We start from the raw sequence: 17354 nt of genomic DNA, 5'->3' as shown, positions 1-17354 counted from the left end.
GAAGCTCCATCTCACTTATTAAGAAGGGACTTCCATGCAAGGGTGTCAGCCTCATAAAGTTAATATAGATAGATATATACATAGAAACATAGATAGATACATAGTTACATATATACATAGATACATACATACACACACACATGTGCATTTGCTCTGTCCTGTCCAACTCTTTGCAATCCCAGGCTGCAAAGGCTCCTCTGTCCATGGGATTTTCCAGGCAAAAATACTGAAGAGGGCTGCTATTTCCTACTCTAGGGGATCTTCCTGACCCAGGGATCAAACCCTCGTCTCGTGTGTCTCCTGCATTGGCAGGCGAGCGGATTCTTTACCACTGAGCCACCTGGGAAGCCCACATATGTACATATAAAATGCAAAAAGTCATATTTTGGATTTTTAACAAAATGATGATTAAAAATATTCAGCTGTGGTAGGAACAAAATAACCTCTGTTTTTATACTCCTCAGCCACGGAAAACCTTAATTTACGTGAAGCTTTCCAAACCTACTAAACATTGATTTTGTTGTTGTTGTTACCACGACAGTCTCATTCTTTTTCTTTTTAGGAAGAAAAGAGCTGAGCTATTGTATGGCACCATTTTATAGCTTCAGAATTAAAATCCATTTGACATTTAGTAGAAACTGTGAATCCATATTCTTTCTCAAGGACAAACTTTTGAAGTGTGGTCCAAACTAATTTTGCTGGGAGGTTCTGTTTGTTTTTTAGGCAACTGTAAAGAAAATCATAACATTTGGAATAATGATGATGACAGCTCACATTTATCGTGTGTGTACTTTGTTCTGGCCTCTCTTCTTTGTGTTCACCATACACTTTTACTAAGAATGTTTGATCAAACTTTGATAGTCAATCAAAAGTTTCAGGTTTGGAATAAGTGAAGCATGTTGGAGACATAGCAGCCTCCTTCAGGCTGTGTTTGAAACTTGTTTTCGGCTCGAAAGATGAGTGATCCTGGACACATTTCTTCTTCCTGGGCTCATCCCTTGATCCGTAAAATGGAGATAATGATGCTGGTCTTTGGGGAACAACAGAAAGCATGCGGGGTTGAGTTCCGTCCTTGGTCACAGAGGAGAGCTGTGTGGATACAGAGTTAAATTGTATTCAGGGTGCTGACCGCTGGGTGAGGTTATTGGCTGCCCCCTGGGAGATATATAGTCTGCAGAGCTCTTAGACTTAAGCACTGGAATTAGGCTCAATACAGCGAGATGTTCTCCTTGTGAGATCTGGCCAGCGTCATGCAAAATATCATTTCTCTTTTTATTCAAAACAAGTTTTTAACTTTTTAATTCTATTTATCTATTTTTGATTGATGGTTGCTTTACAGTATTGGTTTGACATCTGTCATACATCAGCATGAATTAGCCATAGGTGTACATGTGTACCTAGGTGTACATATTAGCCATAGGTGTCCCCTTGCTCTTGAACCTCCCTCCCACCTTCCACTATTTCCCACCCCTCTCGGTTGTTACAGAGCCCCGGGTTGAGTTCCCTGAGTCATACGGCAAATTTCCGTTGGCTAGCTATTTTTCATGTGTTCATGTATATGCTTCTGTGCTATTCTCTCCATTCATCTCACCCTCTCCTTCCTCTCCCCACCTTGTCCACAAGCCTGTTCTCTATGTCTGTGTCTCCATTGCTGCCCTGTGAATAGCTTGTCAGTACCATCTTTCTAGATTCCATATATGTGCGTCAATATATGATATTTGTAAAGCAAAATTTTAACTTTTTAGTCAAACATTTAGGATTCTTGGATATTAAATAAGCGGCACTGGTGGTAAAGAACCCACCTGCCAATGTAGGAGACGTAAGAGATGTGGTTCAATCCCTGGGTTGGGAAGATCCGCTGGAGGAGGGATCCCACTCCAACAGTATTCTTGCCTGGAAAAATCCCGTGGACAGAGGAGCCTGGAGGGCTAGAGCCCATGGAATTGAAAAGAGTCAGACACGACTGATTGAACCTAGCACTAACACATGATGTATAAGCCCCCAACCAGTCCTTCAAAATGCAAAATCACAGATGACTGTTCAGTGTTGATTGGATTTCCACTGAAACCCAGAGGAAACTTAGGGCACACTCAGTTCAGTTCAGTTGCTCAGTCGTGTCCGACTCTTTGTGACCCCATACAGTGCAGCACGCCAGGCCACCCTGTCCATCACCAGCTCCAGCAGTTTACTTAAACTCATGTCCACTGAGTCGGTGATGCCATCCAACCATCTCATCCTCTCTTGTCCTCTTCTCCTCCTGCCTTCAGTCTTTCATCAGGGTCTTTTCAAATGAGTCGGTTCTTCACATCAGATGGCCAAAGTATTGGAGTTTCAGCTTCAGCATCAGTCCTTCCAATGAATATTCAGGACTGATTTCCTTTAGGATTGACTGGTTTGATCTCCTTGCAGTCCAAGGGACTCTCAAGAGTCTTCTTCAGTACCACAGTTTAAAAGCATCAATTCTTCAGCGCTCAGATTTCTTTATAGTCCAACTCTCATCCATACATGACTACTGGAAAAACCATAGCTTTGCAAGATGAACCTTCGTTGGCAAAGTAATGTCTCTGCTTTTTAATATGCTGTCTAGGTTGGTCATAGCTTTTCTTCCAAGGAGCAAGCATCTTTTAATTTCATGGCTGCTGTCACCATCTGCAGTGATTTTGGAGCCCCCCCAAAATAAAGTCTGTCACTGTTTCCCCATCTATTTGCCATGAAGTGATGGGACCAGATGCCATGATCTTAGTTTTCTTAATGCTGAGTTTTAAGCCAACTTTTCCACTTTCCTCTTTTCACTTTCATTAAGAGACTCTTTAGTTCTTGCTTGTTTTCTGCCATAAGGGTGGAGTCATCTGCATATCTGAGGTTATTGGTATTTCTCCCAGCAATCTTGATTCCAACTTGTGCTTCATCCAGCCCAGAGTTTCTCATGATGTACTCTGCATGTAAGTTAAATAAGCAGGATGACAATATATAGCCTTGAAGTACTCCTTTCCCTATTTGGAACCAGTCTGTTGTTCCATGTTCAGTTCTAACTGTTGCTTCCTGACTAGCATACAGATTTCTCAAGAGGCAGGTCACGTGGTCTGGTACTCCCATCTTTTAAAAAATTTTCCAGAGTTTGTTGTGGTCCCTATAGTCAAAGGCTAGGGCAAACTTTGGGTGAACTAAATTGCCAGTCAATACATTTATTTACATGGATTTGCCCTTTAGGGTAACCATATTGTTCATTGTGCAAAACCAGGATACCTTTGAGAGTCAAAATGGTGTTATTATTAATTGTGTTTAATCTTTTGGCCAAACTTTGCAGCATATGTGATCTTATTTCCCTGACCAGGGATTAAACCCATATCCCCTGTATTGGAAGTGCAGAGGCTTAAAACTGGACTGCCAGTGAAATCTCAAAGCGGGTGCTATTGATAATTATGCTGAGATGACAGCTTTGAACCTGAACCAAATGATGCAGATAAGGACTGTCTGCTTGAAAATCTGGGATCAGGTGCATGGGTGGTATTTGACCTGGGACCAGGGTGAGTCCAACCACGTGTGGGAGTTATAATTTTCTAATAGTCATGTTCAAAGAAAATAAAAAGAAACAGATGAAATTCATATCAATAATACAATGTGTTTTATTTAGCTCCATCTAGCCAAACTTATAGGGCTTCCCTGGTGGCTCAGAGGTTAAAGCATCTACCTGCAATGTGGGAGACCTGGGTTCGATCCCTGGGTCAGGAAGATCCCCTGGAGAAGGAAATGGCAACCCACTCCAGTATTCTTGCCTGGAGAATCCCATGGACGGAGGAGCCTGGTGGGCTACAGTCCACAGGGTCGCAAAGAACAAACTTGCATCCTCTTAACATGTAATCAATGTAAATATTTTTTTAAAGATTTATTTGTGGTCACTCTGGTTCCTCGTTGTTGCGTCTGTACTTTCTCCAGTTTCAGTGAACAGGGGCTTCTCTTTGTTGCAGTGAGCAGGCTTCTCATTGCAGTGGCTTCTCGTGTTGCAGAGCATCGGCTCTACGCATGTGGACCTCAGTGGTTGTGGCTCGCAGGCTTAGTCGCTCAGCACCATGTGGGATCTTCCTGGACCGGAGATCACACCCGTGTCCCTGCATTGACCAGTGGACTCCCAACCACTCGACCAGTAGGGAAGCCCGGTTTGAATCATGTTTAATGAGATCTTTACATTCTTTTTTTTTTTTTAAAGTCACTGAAATCTTGTGTGTATTTTACACACCAGCTCATCTCCATCTGGAGATTAAATTTGGATTGAACTACTTGGTTTGCATCGAGACTCTATACCATTTGCAGTTGGGAAAGTAGATACACGTATGCAGGCTGTTGAAAGGCTTTGCAATACTTGACTTGAGCACCAGTTTTATAATTTAAATGTAAGTCCACTCAAGTGAATAATTAAAAATGCGGCTCCTCGGCCGCACTGGCCACACTTCCAGAGCACAGAGTGGGTGGTGGGGCTGCGGGCCTGGTGGGACTGCTCTCAGGAGAGGGAGTGAGTGATGGGGCAGGTGGTCCCTGCCTGACCTCCTCTGTGTGCTGGGTGCCCTTGGAGGGACTTTGCCCATTTCTGTTATTATTTCTCGTGAGCACCCCACACAGGCGCTACCATGATGCACCCAGAGAGGGTAAGTTGTTTGCCTTAGAAGTTCAGCTGGAGGTGGTGGGGGGGGGACTCAAACCCGCAGCCTGATGGCAGAGTCTGCTCAGCCGGTCCTGAGGGCCTTTGCACAGGATTCCTCCTGCGGCCGCCTCTCCCCCTGTCTCTCTCTCCTTGTCTGTCTCCACGTCTCTCTTTGCCTTTCCCTCCCCGGTCTCTCCTTTCTGTCTCTGTATGTCCTTGTCTCTCCCTTCGTCTCTGTCTTTCCCTCTCTGACCCCCCTTCTTCTGTCTGTGTGTCTCTCTGTCTCTGGGTCTGTGTCTGTCTCTCCTTCATCGCTGTTTCTGACGTTGCCTCTGTTTCTCTCTCCCTCTGTGTCTCGGTCTCCCTGACACCTGTCCGTATCTCTCTTTCTGTCTCTGTCTCACTCTCCACCTCTCTCTCCCCCTCCCTCCCCTTCTCTCATTTGGGGAGAGAAGGGACACTTTTCCACTTGACCGTCCTCTAAAAGGATTCTGCTCACGATTTTGTCCAAGTCCCTGGGGAGAACGGACATCTTTCTATGTCCCCGTCCTCCTTGGCTTCTCCGCTTGTGGCTGGTGTGTGCGATCAGAAAGACACAGATGGCAAGGGATGCCCTGGGTGGGCACAGCGCTGAGCGGTGCCGCAGAGAGCCAGACTTGGCCGGGTGAAGACGAGCACAGAGCCAGCAGGTGGGGCTCACTGCTCAGGAAAGACCCGGCCCGGCAGCGGATCAGGGATGGAGCGCAGGGCCCTTCCTGGCTCTGGTCCGGGGGCTTGCACTTCAGACCAGCAGGCAAAGTCTGACATTCCCGTAAAATCGGAGGAAGACAGGACAGTTTTTGTTTTTGTTTTTTTCCAGCTGTAGAGTCTTCACTCACCTTTCCAGGGCAGGAGAAAGCATCTCGGACTTGACCTTCTGGCTTGACCTCTGCCAGTGGCCCGCTTCTCACAGGCTATCTGTGTGCTTCTGGGACCCGCCCACTGTGCAGGTCCTCTGCTTGTGAACAAGCACATTATAGTGTGGGGCTTTTTTGTTTTTTGAAAGTGAGAGGTTTTAGATACTTCATTAAATATGAATATATTCAATTTCAAGGCTTTGACCATCCTTAGTCACCATGAGGTAGAATATGTGTCCTTGTGTAAAAAAAACCCATTCAGCGTGCTTTAAGAGGAATAAGTGTTTTGCAATCTATGTGACATGCAATAGAATTTGATATTTTTTTTTAAAAAGCAAGTAACTGGGGACTTCTCTGGTGGTCCGGTGGCTAAGACTCCATATATATAGGATATATATTGGGATAGGCTCCCAATATAGGGGTTCGATCCCTGGTCAGGGAACTAGATCCCACATGCTGCAGCTAAGAGCTTGCATATCAGAACTAAAGATCCAGTGTGCCCCAACTAAGACCTAGCACAGCCAAATAAATATATATTTTTTAAAGTCACTGTAATTAGGGGGCTCGCAATTAGGAGAGTGGCCTTTGTGACCTGGCCTGACCACATCGAAGGGACCCTCTGTCCCCACTGAGTGAAGTGAAAGTCACTCAGTTGTGTTCAACTCTTTGTGACCTCATGGACTATACAGACCATGGACTTCTCCAGGCCAGAATCCTGGAGTGGGTAGCCTTTCCCTTCTCCAGGGAAGCTTCCCAACCCAGAGATCAAACCTAAGTCTTCCACATTGAAGTCGGATTCTTTACCAGCTGAGCCACAAGGGAAGCCCAAGAATACTGGAGTGGGTAGGGTAGCCTATCCTTTCTCCAGCGGATCTTCCCCACCCAGGAATCAGACCGGGGCTCCTGCATTACAGGTGGATTCTTTACCAACTGAGCTATCAGGGAAGCCCATCTGTCCCCAGAGCTGCCAGCCAATTCCCTGCCCGTGACTCTGTGAGTTCTTCTTACCAGGGGCCTCATGGACTCTTCTAGTGACTAGATGTCAGGACAGAAAATGCAGTGCACAGCTTGCTCTAGCAATCAGCCTTGTAGGTGCCTTTGAAGTTGATCCTGGAGTTCAGAGCAAAGAGGTGCCGGTGACTTCTTAGCACTTGCAGAATTCAGGCGGGTGGCCTGTTTAGGATCGTTGGGGACTGCAGCCACGAGGGGTGATGCTATAGGAGAAGGAAGGGGGGCCCTGGTAGCCGACTCAAGCCCCCTTCCCAGGGGCTTCCGCCCTTGCGGCAAGTGAGGCAGTGCACACTGGGAGCCCTGCACCTCCATTCTGGACTCTGGATCTGTGTGCTGCTTCTGTCTGTCTCTCAGGGGCTTTGTCCCCAGAGTACTGCTCAACCGGGACTCTTCGGAGGCATGACTGGGTCTTGTCTGGATGGTTATAACAGCCTCCACCATTCCACCCATGCACTCTCTTCCTGGCCGCCAAACGGACCTTTATACAGTGCAGATCTTGGGACTTTCCAGGTGGTCCAGTGGTTAAGAATCTGCCTTCCAATGCAGGGAACATAGGTTCCATCCCTGGTCTGGGAAGATCCTACATGCCGCAGAGCAATGAAACCCGTGGGCCACAACTACTGAAGCCAGCACATCTAGCGTCCGTGCTTCGCAACAAGAGAAGCTACCGCAATGAGAAACCTGCATACCACAGCTAAATAGCCCCCTCTCGCTGCAACTAGAGAAAGCCAGTGTTCAGCAATGAAGACCTACCATGGCCAAAATATAAAATAAATCTTTAAGAAAAGAAATTAAGAAAAAAACACGGATCCTGTCCATCCATTCCAGTAGAAAAGCCCTGGGTGACTTCCCGTGGCTGCAGAGAAAATGCAGCTCCCGTCTCAGTTCCCCGGGCCCCCATCAGCCCCCTCATTCCCCTGCTCTGATATCCCTGCCCCTTTCTCCTGCCTGGTTCCACCCACATCCAGCCCCCCAGGAGCATCCTTCCCCCTCAACTTCACTGTCTCTTTCTCGAGAGGCTTTTGGTGGCCTCCAATCTATCACCCCATTCCCCACCCCATATTCTGTATCCCCCCACCCTGTGTTTTTCCTCCATAACCCTCTGCACAGTTCAGACATGTGCACTTGCTTTTATTGTCCACAGCCTCACTCCCTCACCCCCACCCCAGACTGGATGCCCCCTAGAGTGGCAGTCATGTTGGCTTTTTCATGCAGCCCCCTCGTGATGGTCCTGGCACAGATGGGTGCCCGGTAACTAGTGGGAGATGTACTTAGACCAGGGCATTAAAGGGATCCTCTTTCTGGTAACCACCTTTGGTTATTTAAGTGTGATGTGACCCTACGCTGCGTGCTGTCCAGGTATGACTGAACTGCTGTCTTTCCCTTTTATTTTTTGCAAAGTAGCCGATGACAGCCTCAGCCCCGGAGCTCTGCCTGGACTTCGAGGTGTCCCTCCTTAGGTGGTTCTTTCCATGTCCTCACTGAAGGCAGCGATCCTTGGGTGACACTGTCAATGTCATGCTCACAGCATCTCCCCAAAGCATGACCAGGATGACTTAATTGCAGACTTGCACATTTATTCTGAGTTTTGCTCTTTCCCTCTGACTTTCGACTGCTGGTAACGTGTCCACCAGGACCATCTCCCGAGCCCACCTCTTCTCTCCAAAGCTGTGCCTCATTTTCTTCCCTTCCCTTCCTGCCATCCTCCTCTTCCCTGCCTCCGGAGCTGCCAGCATAGCACGGGCAATGTTCTGCCAGCTCGTATATTGGAGCTGATGCTCTGAGAGGAATCTGGGAGGCAAGAGAGAGAGAGAATGTCCACCATCATTGCCTTTAGCTTCATCAGTAGGTCCCAAGTCCCGTGGATCCATGCGATAGCTTTATGGACTTACTCCATCCTGCTGTGAAGCAGCCTTGGCTCTGGGGCTACACGGCCCGAGGTTAATTGCCGTTTCTGATACTCCCTGCTGTGTTACTTCGGGCAGGTTCCTTGACCTCTCTGTGCCCCTTGTTTTTGTGAAAGGAGTTGTAGTCGTAGCACAGAGTTCGTGCCCTTTTTCTGCAATTCCAAAATCCTAAAAAGACGTGAAAAAACAATTTTATTTTTAGTCAATTGGGTGCCAAAACTCCCTTGGCAGCAAACTCGTATCTGAGCTGATGTGAAGTCATTCGTGGCTTTGTTTGTCCTACTGGGTGGGACTATTCATAGTTTGAGTTGGAAGTTTCATCGTGCTGTTTACGGGGCTCTGTCTTAGACCTACTGGAGGGTATATGCTAATAAAAGGGTACTTAAGCATCTTATTGGGCTTCACGGGTAGCTCAGTAGGTAAAGAAGTTGCCTTCAATGCATTAGGTGCAGGAGACAAGGGTTCAATCCCTGGGCCAGGAAGATCCCCTGGAGGAGGGCATGGCAACCCACTCCAGTATTCTTGCCTGGAGAGTCCCAATAGACAGAGGAGCCTAGAAGGCTACAGTCCTTAGGGTTTCAAAGAGTTGGTTATGACTGAAGCAACTGGGCGCATATGCACGTAACCCAAAATCCTGAAAGCTGAAACATGATCAATGTTGGCTGTTGTCATTGTCAAATTCTGCCTGACTCGGGCCCCCATGGAAGGCTTTTGGCCACAGACATCAGGAGTCATCGTTGAGAAATTAGAGAACAGGCTGGCACCTCACTAAGGTTTTCTGCCTGACTCAATCAGGCACTGGAGAAGGCAATGGCACCCCACTCCAGTACTCTTGCCTGGAAAATCCCATGGACGGAGGAGCCTGGTGGGCTGCAGTCCATGGGGTCGTGAAGAGTAGGACACAACTGAGCGACTTCACTTTCACTTTTCACTTTCATGCATTGGAGAAGGAAATGGCAACCCACTCCAGTGTTCTTGCCTGGAGAATCCCAGGGATGGAGGAGCCTGGTGGGCTGCCGTCTATGGGGTCACACAGAGTCAGACACGACTGAAGTGACTTAGCAGCAGCAGCAGCAACCAGGCACAGAAGAGAATCGAAAGGCGGTTCACTTTCTCACCAAGTGGTCCATGACACTCATGTATTTGAAAAGAAACATGTACCCCAATATTCATAGCAGCAGTATTCACAATAGCCAGGACATAAAAGCAACATGTGTCCATCAACAAATGAATGGATGAAGATGTGGGTACATATATACAATGGAATACTACCCAGCCATAAAAAATATTGAAACAATGCCATTTGCAGCAACATGGATGGACCTAGAGATCGTCATAATAAATGAAAAGTAAGTCAGACCAGGACAAATACCATGTGATATTGCTTATATGTGGAATCTAAAATATGGCACAGATGAACTTCTTTATGAAACAGAAATAGACTCACAGACATAGGAAACAAATTTACGGTTACCAAAGGGGAAAGGGTGGGGTAAATTAGGAGTTTGGGATTAACAGATCCACAGGACTATATCTAAAGTAGATAAACAATAAAATCTTGCTGTATGACACAGGTAACTAGATTCAGTGTCTTATAATAAGCCATAATGGAAAAGTATATAAAAAAGAATATGTATATATATGTATAACTGAATCATTTTGCTGTACACCAGAAATGAATGCAAGATTGTAAACTAGCTACACTTCAATGAAAAAAAGATAAAGCTGGAGGTTTGGGCTTCCCAGGTGGCACTAGTGGTAAAGAACCTGCCTGCCAATGCAGGAGAAATAAGAGATGCGAGTTTGATTCCTGGGTCAGGAAGATCCCCTGGAGGAGGGCATGGCAACCCACTCCACTATTCTTGCCTGGAGAATCTCATGGACAAAGGAGCCTGGCGGGCTACAGTCCATGGAGTCGAAAAGAGTCGGACACGACTGAAGCTCCTTAGCACGCACACAGGCTGGAGGTTTATGATGAGTGATTCCAAGACTATTTGTATGTTCTTATGAGTGGCCCTCACTTTACTTAATGGCAGGAGTAGAGAGAATAGCTAATATACACAGATAGTTGGGAGTATCATGTGGCCATGTTTACATACCCATCATTGCAAAATGGCATTTAGCTAGAGCTTAACACTAGACCAATGAATGGTGTTGCACATAAGAAAAATAGAATAGACTTTTCTAGATGGATCTTGAAGTGGGATTCTCACTACTGGCAGTTTCCAATAAGATCAATCTATTCTGTGGCCTAAAAACTTGTGTAAAGTAATTTAAGCACAGTGGTCCATCTTAGGTCAGAATCACCTGGGGTGGGGGGAGAACTATTAGAAAATACATGTGTATTATGGACCAAATGTTTGTGCCTCCACACACTCACCCCCAAATCCAGATGTTGACATTCTAACCTCTCCTGTGATGGTGTTAGGAGGCAAGGCCTCCAATGGTCCACTAGGACGTGAAGGTGGGGTCCTCATGAATGGAGTTAAGAGCCCTGATAAAAAGGACCATACATGGACTTCCCTGGTGGTCCAGTGGTTAAGAATCTGCCTGCCAATGCAGGGGACACAGGTTCAGTCCCTGCTCTGGGAAGATTCCACATGCCGTGGGGCAGCTGAGCCCATGCGCTGCAACCACTGAGCCCTTGCTCTCTAGATCCCACAAGCTGCAACTCCTGAAGCACATGTGCCTATAGCCTGTGCTTGGCAACAGGAGAAGCCACCTCAAGGAGAAGCTCTCACACTGCAGCAAAGAATAGCCCTGCTCGATGCAACTAGAGAAAGCCTGGGTGCAGCAATGAAGACCCATCGCAGCCAAAAATTAACCAATTTTTTAAAAAGAACCCCACAAAGGTCTCTCTGATTCCTTCTGCCACAGGAGATTATAGTGAGAAAACGACCATCTATGAATCAAGAAGCAAATCCTTTCAGCCTCCAGAAGTGTGCGAAGTAAATGTTTGCTGTTTATGAGCTCCCCACCCCAGATTCTGGTATTCTATTGTTGTTGTTTAATCATGTCCCATTTGAGACCCCATGCACTGCAATATGCCAGGCTTCCCTGTTCTTCACTGTCTCCCAGAGTTTTCTCAAACTCATGTTCATTGAGTCAATGATGCCATCCAAACATCTCATCCTCTGTTGCCCCCTTCTCCTGCCCTCAGTCTTTCCCAGCATCAGGTTCTTTTCCAGTGAGTCAACTCTTTGCATCCGGTGGCCAAAGTATTGGAGCTTCAGCTTCAGCATCAGTCCCTCCAATGAATATTCAGGGTTCATTTCCTTTAGTTTGAACTGGTTTGATCTCCTTGAAGTTCAAAGGACTCGCAAGAGTCTTCTTGAGCACCACAGTTCAGAAGCATCAATTCTTTGGGCACTCAACCTTCTTTATGGCCCAACTCTCAGATCCATACATGACTACTGGAAAAACCATAGCTTTGACTGGATGGACCTTTGTCAGCAAAGTGATGTCTCTGCTCAAACAGACTAAGACAACATTCTTGGACCTCACCCCCAACCTATCCAGTCAGAATCTTACAGCAAAGTTTGAGAACCAGAGGTACAGACAAAACCTTAATTAACTGCAGGATTCCATGCAAGAAAGCCCAGGGGAAAACCGCAGTCTCAATGACAGCACATCTGTCAGTCTTCAGAAAGCTCCTTGTCAATTTCTCCCATCAGTGAGTTGTTTTCAAAGCATCTGCGGAAGCAGCTTTGGGGCTGTTTAATTGAACATACACCCTGAGCCTGAAATGCAGAGTTTTTATGTGATTGACTTTTGCTCTTCCAGTAAGAATTAGAATGTATCACTCACAGAGGTTGCCAGAATGCAATGTTCTTTAAACCCATCCCATGTTCAGCCTGCCAGCTCTCATGTTCTCTCCCATGTGGGTCATTTGTTTCCTGTTGAGGGGTTTTCCTCTGCCCCGTGGCTTTCAGCTGACATGGTTACGTGAAGGCTCCCAACAGAGGTCTAACTATCCATCCTGTGAAATGGACAGCTTCTCTTGCCCTGGATCTGGTTGTTGCCTCAGGGCAACAAGGCAGGTTGAAAGTGAGAAAAAAAAAATTTAATTGAAATATAGTTGATTTACAATATTACATTAGTCTCAAGTGTACAATGTAGTGATTCATTATTTTTACACATTATATTCTATTTAAAATTACTATAAAATATTGGTTGTATTTCCCATGCTGTACAATATATCCTTGTAGCTTGTTTATTTTGTAACAGCTTGTACCTGTTAATCCCATACCCCTATCTCACCTCTCCCCATTTACCTCTCCTCTCTGGTTACCACTGGTTTGGTCTCTGTGAGTCTGTTTTGTTATATTCATTCCTTCGCTTTATTTTTTTATATTCCACTTGTAACTTTTAACATACAGTATTTATTGTCCTCTCTCTGACTTATTTCTCAGTGAGAAGTTTTTCCACGAGTTTTTCCATCACTCAGAAAGGAAGAAAACTCTGAAAATGGTCAACAACTAATTGAATAATCATGAAAGCAAAACTCTACTCATTTGCATGATTTTTTAAAATAACTTTTGAAACTTATAACCTATGCTAGAGTTTGCACAGTGCTGGGCCTGGGGTGGATCTAGTCTGCGAACATGTTTTGTTTAGTTTTGCTGTATACTTAAGATTTTGAATTAGCTGTTGATATTTAACATGGAGTGCTTTTACATAAATATTCAGAATTTCGACTTCTCTTGAAGTCGTAGGAAATGTGGAGACAAGCAGAGGCCTCTATTCACCCAGGCAGCTGGGGTTTGACTTCCCTGCCAGGGCCCAGGAGGCAGGCACCTGAGTCTCCAACTCTGATTTTAAGATGTGGGATCCTGATACTTGGTTTCTATTTTACTTGTTTTAGTGTTACAGTTTCAGTTCAGTTGCTCAGTGGTGTCCGACTCTCTGACCCCATGGACTGCAGCATGCCAGGCTTCCCTGTCCATCACCAACTCCTGGAGCTTTCCCAAACTCATGTCCATCGATCCGGTGATGCCATCCAACCATCTCATCCTCTGTTGTCCCCTTCTCCTCCTGCTTCAGTCCTTCCCAGCATCAGGGTCTTTTCCAATGAGTCAGTTCTTCCCATCAGGTGGCCAAAGTATTGGGGTTTCAGCTTCAGCATCAGTCCTTCCAATGAATATTCAGGATTAATTTCCTTTAGGATGGACTAGTTTGGTCTCCTTGCAGTCCAAGGGACTCTCAAGAGTCTTCTCCAACACCACAGTTCAAAAGCATCAGTTCTTTGGTACTCAGTTTTCTTTATAGTTCAACTCTCACATCCATACATGGCTACTAGAAAACCTATAGCTTTGACAAGATGAACTTTTGTCAGCAAAGTAATTTCTCTTCTTTTTAATATGCTGTCTAGGTTGGTCATAGCTTTTCTTCCAAGGAGTAAGCGTCTTTTAATTTTATGGCTGCAGTCACCATCTGCAGTGATTTTGGAGCCCAGGAAAATAAAGTCTGTCACTTTCCATTGTTTCCTCATCTATTTGCCATGAAGTGATGGGACCGGATGCCACAATCTTAGCTTTTTGAATGTTGAGTTTTAAGCCAACGTTTTCACTCTTCTCTTTCTCTTTCATCAAGAGGCTCTTTAGTTATTCTCTATGCATCTTTTAATACCTCATAACTTATTATCATGAATAATTTTCAAGACTAGATCATTGCATGAGTGATGAACACTCCCCTTCCTAACCAGGATTTGGCAGTCAGATGGTGCGTGTTCTGGCGAGTTCTGCAGGTGACAGTTATATAGCAGCTATGGGGCTTTGGTTGGGATGATGATACATTGGCATTTATACTTGTTTCCTGGAATTTTTTGGAAAATATTTATTTATTTACTTTTGGCTGCACTGAGTCTTTGTTGCTGCCCTTGGGCTTTCTCAGGTTGTGGCCAAGAGGGTCTACTCTCTAGTTGTGGCTCACGGACTCCTCACTTGTGACGGCTTCTCTTGTTGCCGAGCGCAGGCGCTAGCCGTGAGGACTCAGTAGTTGTGGTGCATGGCCTTAGTTGCTCCCCTGCATGTGGGATCCTCCTGCACCAGGGATCGAACCTGTGTCCCCTGCATTGGCAGGCAGACTCCTAACCCCTGGACTACCAGGGAAGACCCTGGAAGTTTTGCTACAGCTCTTATAGCACGGTTCTTTGGTCCACTGGATGAGTGACTGGTTGTGATGCAGATGGTAGCCAGGCATCTCTGTCGAAGTGGTCTTTTGTCTTCAGGAGGCTGTCTCAGGCTTCTTTGTGGGTGACCTCAGGGTCCCGTGATGGCAAGGTTGGGAGCTTGTAGGGCCTCTTGAAGCTTTGCTTGCAAGTCAGACAATATTACTTCTGACCTAGTCTGTTAGTCAAAGCAAACTCCAGGACCAGCCTAGATTCAGGAGATGGGGAAATAGACCTCCTCCCCACTTCATGGGAGGAGTGGGCAGGTCCTATTGCAAAGAGACGTTCATGAAAGGGATGGAAGGGCTGCGGCCGCCCTCTTGCACATAGTGAATGACAAAGTGTGTCAATATACTTTTCTCACTGTCCACACGAGTGTGTTCAGAATATTGCCTTAGTTGTTATGGGGGAGCTGTTTCAGCCCAGAAGAAAATAATTTCAGGGCCTCAGAGAGTGATTCTCAACATTCCAGAGTGCGATTTTCTTCTTCTTTCTTTTCTTTCAGCCAGTGCCCAGGGTTCTATGCCAGCAGTGAAGATGTTTCTCACTCCTCACCCGATTCTCTCTTGCTTTATTTCAGTCTGTGGCTTTTTTTTTGTTGTTCAGTCTCACATGCAGAGAGGAATAAACAGTGTGCTTTATCACATCCTATTCCTAGAAACTCTATCATTCAGGACTCTGTTGTAAAACGGTTATAGATTCTATAGAAATCATAACCAGGGGGGTTGAGTTTTAGCCAAAGTCTCTGTATCAGGTAAATCAAAGATACGACCAGCATCTTAAAATAATGTACCAAAGCTATAAGCCTCTAGAATAACTTTAATAAGGATGTTGTTATCCTGTGAGATGAGAATAAATATGTTGTATTTTTATTATAAAAAGAACACCAATTTACCATAAAGTGTATGCATACTGCTTAAAAATATAATTCTACTCTATTGTAAATATTGCTATTTATATTGCTAGCTATAAAAATCATCCAACGTTTAATTAACAATAATTTTGAGAGTACGTGGATGTTCCTTGCAAACAGCAAAGCATTGTGTATTAATCTCTGTTGTTTTATTGGAATTTACACAAGTTGGTGAATCATAATAATAATGATAGCTGAATCTGTGCTAGGCTCTGCCCTGAATTCTTTGTATTAACTCATTAAATCCTCTCAACATGCTACAAAGCAGGTACTGTTTGTTTTAGTTGTTTAGTTGCTAAGTCGTGTCCAACTTTTTACCACTCCATGGATCGTAGCCCTGCCAGGCTCCTCTGTCCATGGGAGTCTCCAGGCAAGAATACTGGAGTCATTCCATTCTCCAGGGGATCTTCCGGACCCAAGGATCGAACCCACATCTCCTGCATTGGCAGGCAGATTCTTTATCATTGAACCCCCTGGGAAGCCCTAGGTCTTGTTATTATTCCTATTTTAAAGATGAAGAAACTGAGGCTTAGGTTACAAAATGCATCCAGCATCATTTCTGTGATTTTTTTTTCATTAATTTTTTTGGAGTCCAGTTGCTTTGCAATGTGTTGTTAGTTTCTGCTGTACAGCAAAGGGAATCAGCTGTATGTACACATATATCCCCTCTTTTTTGGATTTCCTTTCATTGAGGTCACCACAGAGCACCGTGCACGGTTCCCTGGGTATACAGTAGGTTCTCATTAGTTACCTATTTTAACCACATACGGTATATATGTCAATCCCAATCTCCCAATTTATCCCACCCCTCTTCCCCAACTTGGTATCCATACATTTGTCCTGAACATCTGTGACTCTGTTCCTGCTTTGCAGATAGGTTCATCTGTATAATTTTTCTAGATTCCACATACACATTATATTATATGATACTTGTTTTTCTCTTTCTGACTTACTTCATTCTGTATGATAACCTCTGGGTCCATCCACATCTCTGCAAATGGCACAATTTTGTTCCTTTTTAGGGCCGAGTAATATTCCATTGTATATACGTACCACATCTTCTTTATCCATCTCCTCTTGGACATAAATCACAGCAAGATCTTTTTTTGACCCACCTCCTAGAGTAACGAAAATTAAAAAAAAAAATTAAACAAATGGGACCAAATTAAACTTAAAGATTTTTGCACAGCAAAGGAAGCCATAAGATGAAAAGACAACTCTCTGAATGGGAGAAAATATTTGCAAGCAAGTTAACTGATGGTGCAGATGGTAAAGTGTCTGCACCATGTGGGAGACCCAGGTTCAATCCCTAGGTCAGGAAGATCTCCTGGAGAAGGAAATGGCAACCCACTCCAGTATTCTTGCCTGGAAAATCCCATGGATGGAGGAATCTGGTGGGTTACAGTCCATGGGGTTGCAAAGAATTGGTTTCACTTTCACTTTCTTTAACTGACAAGGGATTATTCTCCAAAATATACAAATAGCTCATGCATCTCAGTGTCAAAAAAAACAACCAACCCAACCAGAAAATGGTAGGGTATGAATTTAAATGCAGGCCTCCTGGCTTATGAGCACTGCTTTGACTTATGTGCAAGCATAATAAATAATGCATATTCCCTTCCTTTCTCTGAATACTCTTTAGCAATCAAAACAATTCTAATTCTTTCCAATTATGAAGGGTTTTGATTAGCCTCTTAACCCTTAAACCCTTTAAATCCTTATTAAAAAGTGGCCACTTTGGGATTTCTCTGGCAGTCTTACTTTATTTTGGGCTTCTTTGGTCACTCAGGTGGTAAAGAATCTGCCTGCAAAGCAGAAG

The 17354-nt window shown here is 44.9% G+C and overlaps 1 protein-coding gene across 2 annotated transcripts in view; it reads left to right on the top strand.

Moving 5' to 3' along the window:
* GLT1D1 (glycosyltransferase 1 domain containing 1) overlaps positions 1-17354 on the top strand; it is a 111841-nt gene that overhangs the window by 91409 nt on the left and 3078 nt on the right. The gene's annotated exons all lie outside the window — the stretch shown is intronic.

The sequence above is a fragment of the Odocoileus virginianus genome, chromosome 12, assembly GCF_023699985.2.
Source record: "Odocoileus virginianus isolate 20LAN1187 ecotype Illinois chromosome 12, Ovbor_1.2, whole genome shotgun sequence".
Taxonomy (NCBI): Eukaryota; Metazoa; Chordata; class Mammalia; order Artiodactyla; family Cervidae; genus Odocoileus; species Odocoileus virginianus.
This window is presented reverse-complemented; position numbering and strand designations above follow the sequence as displayed.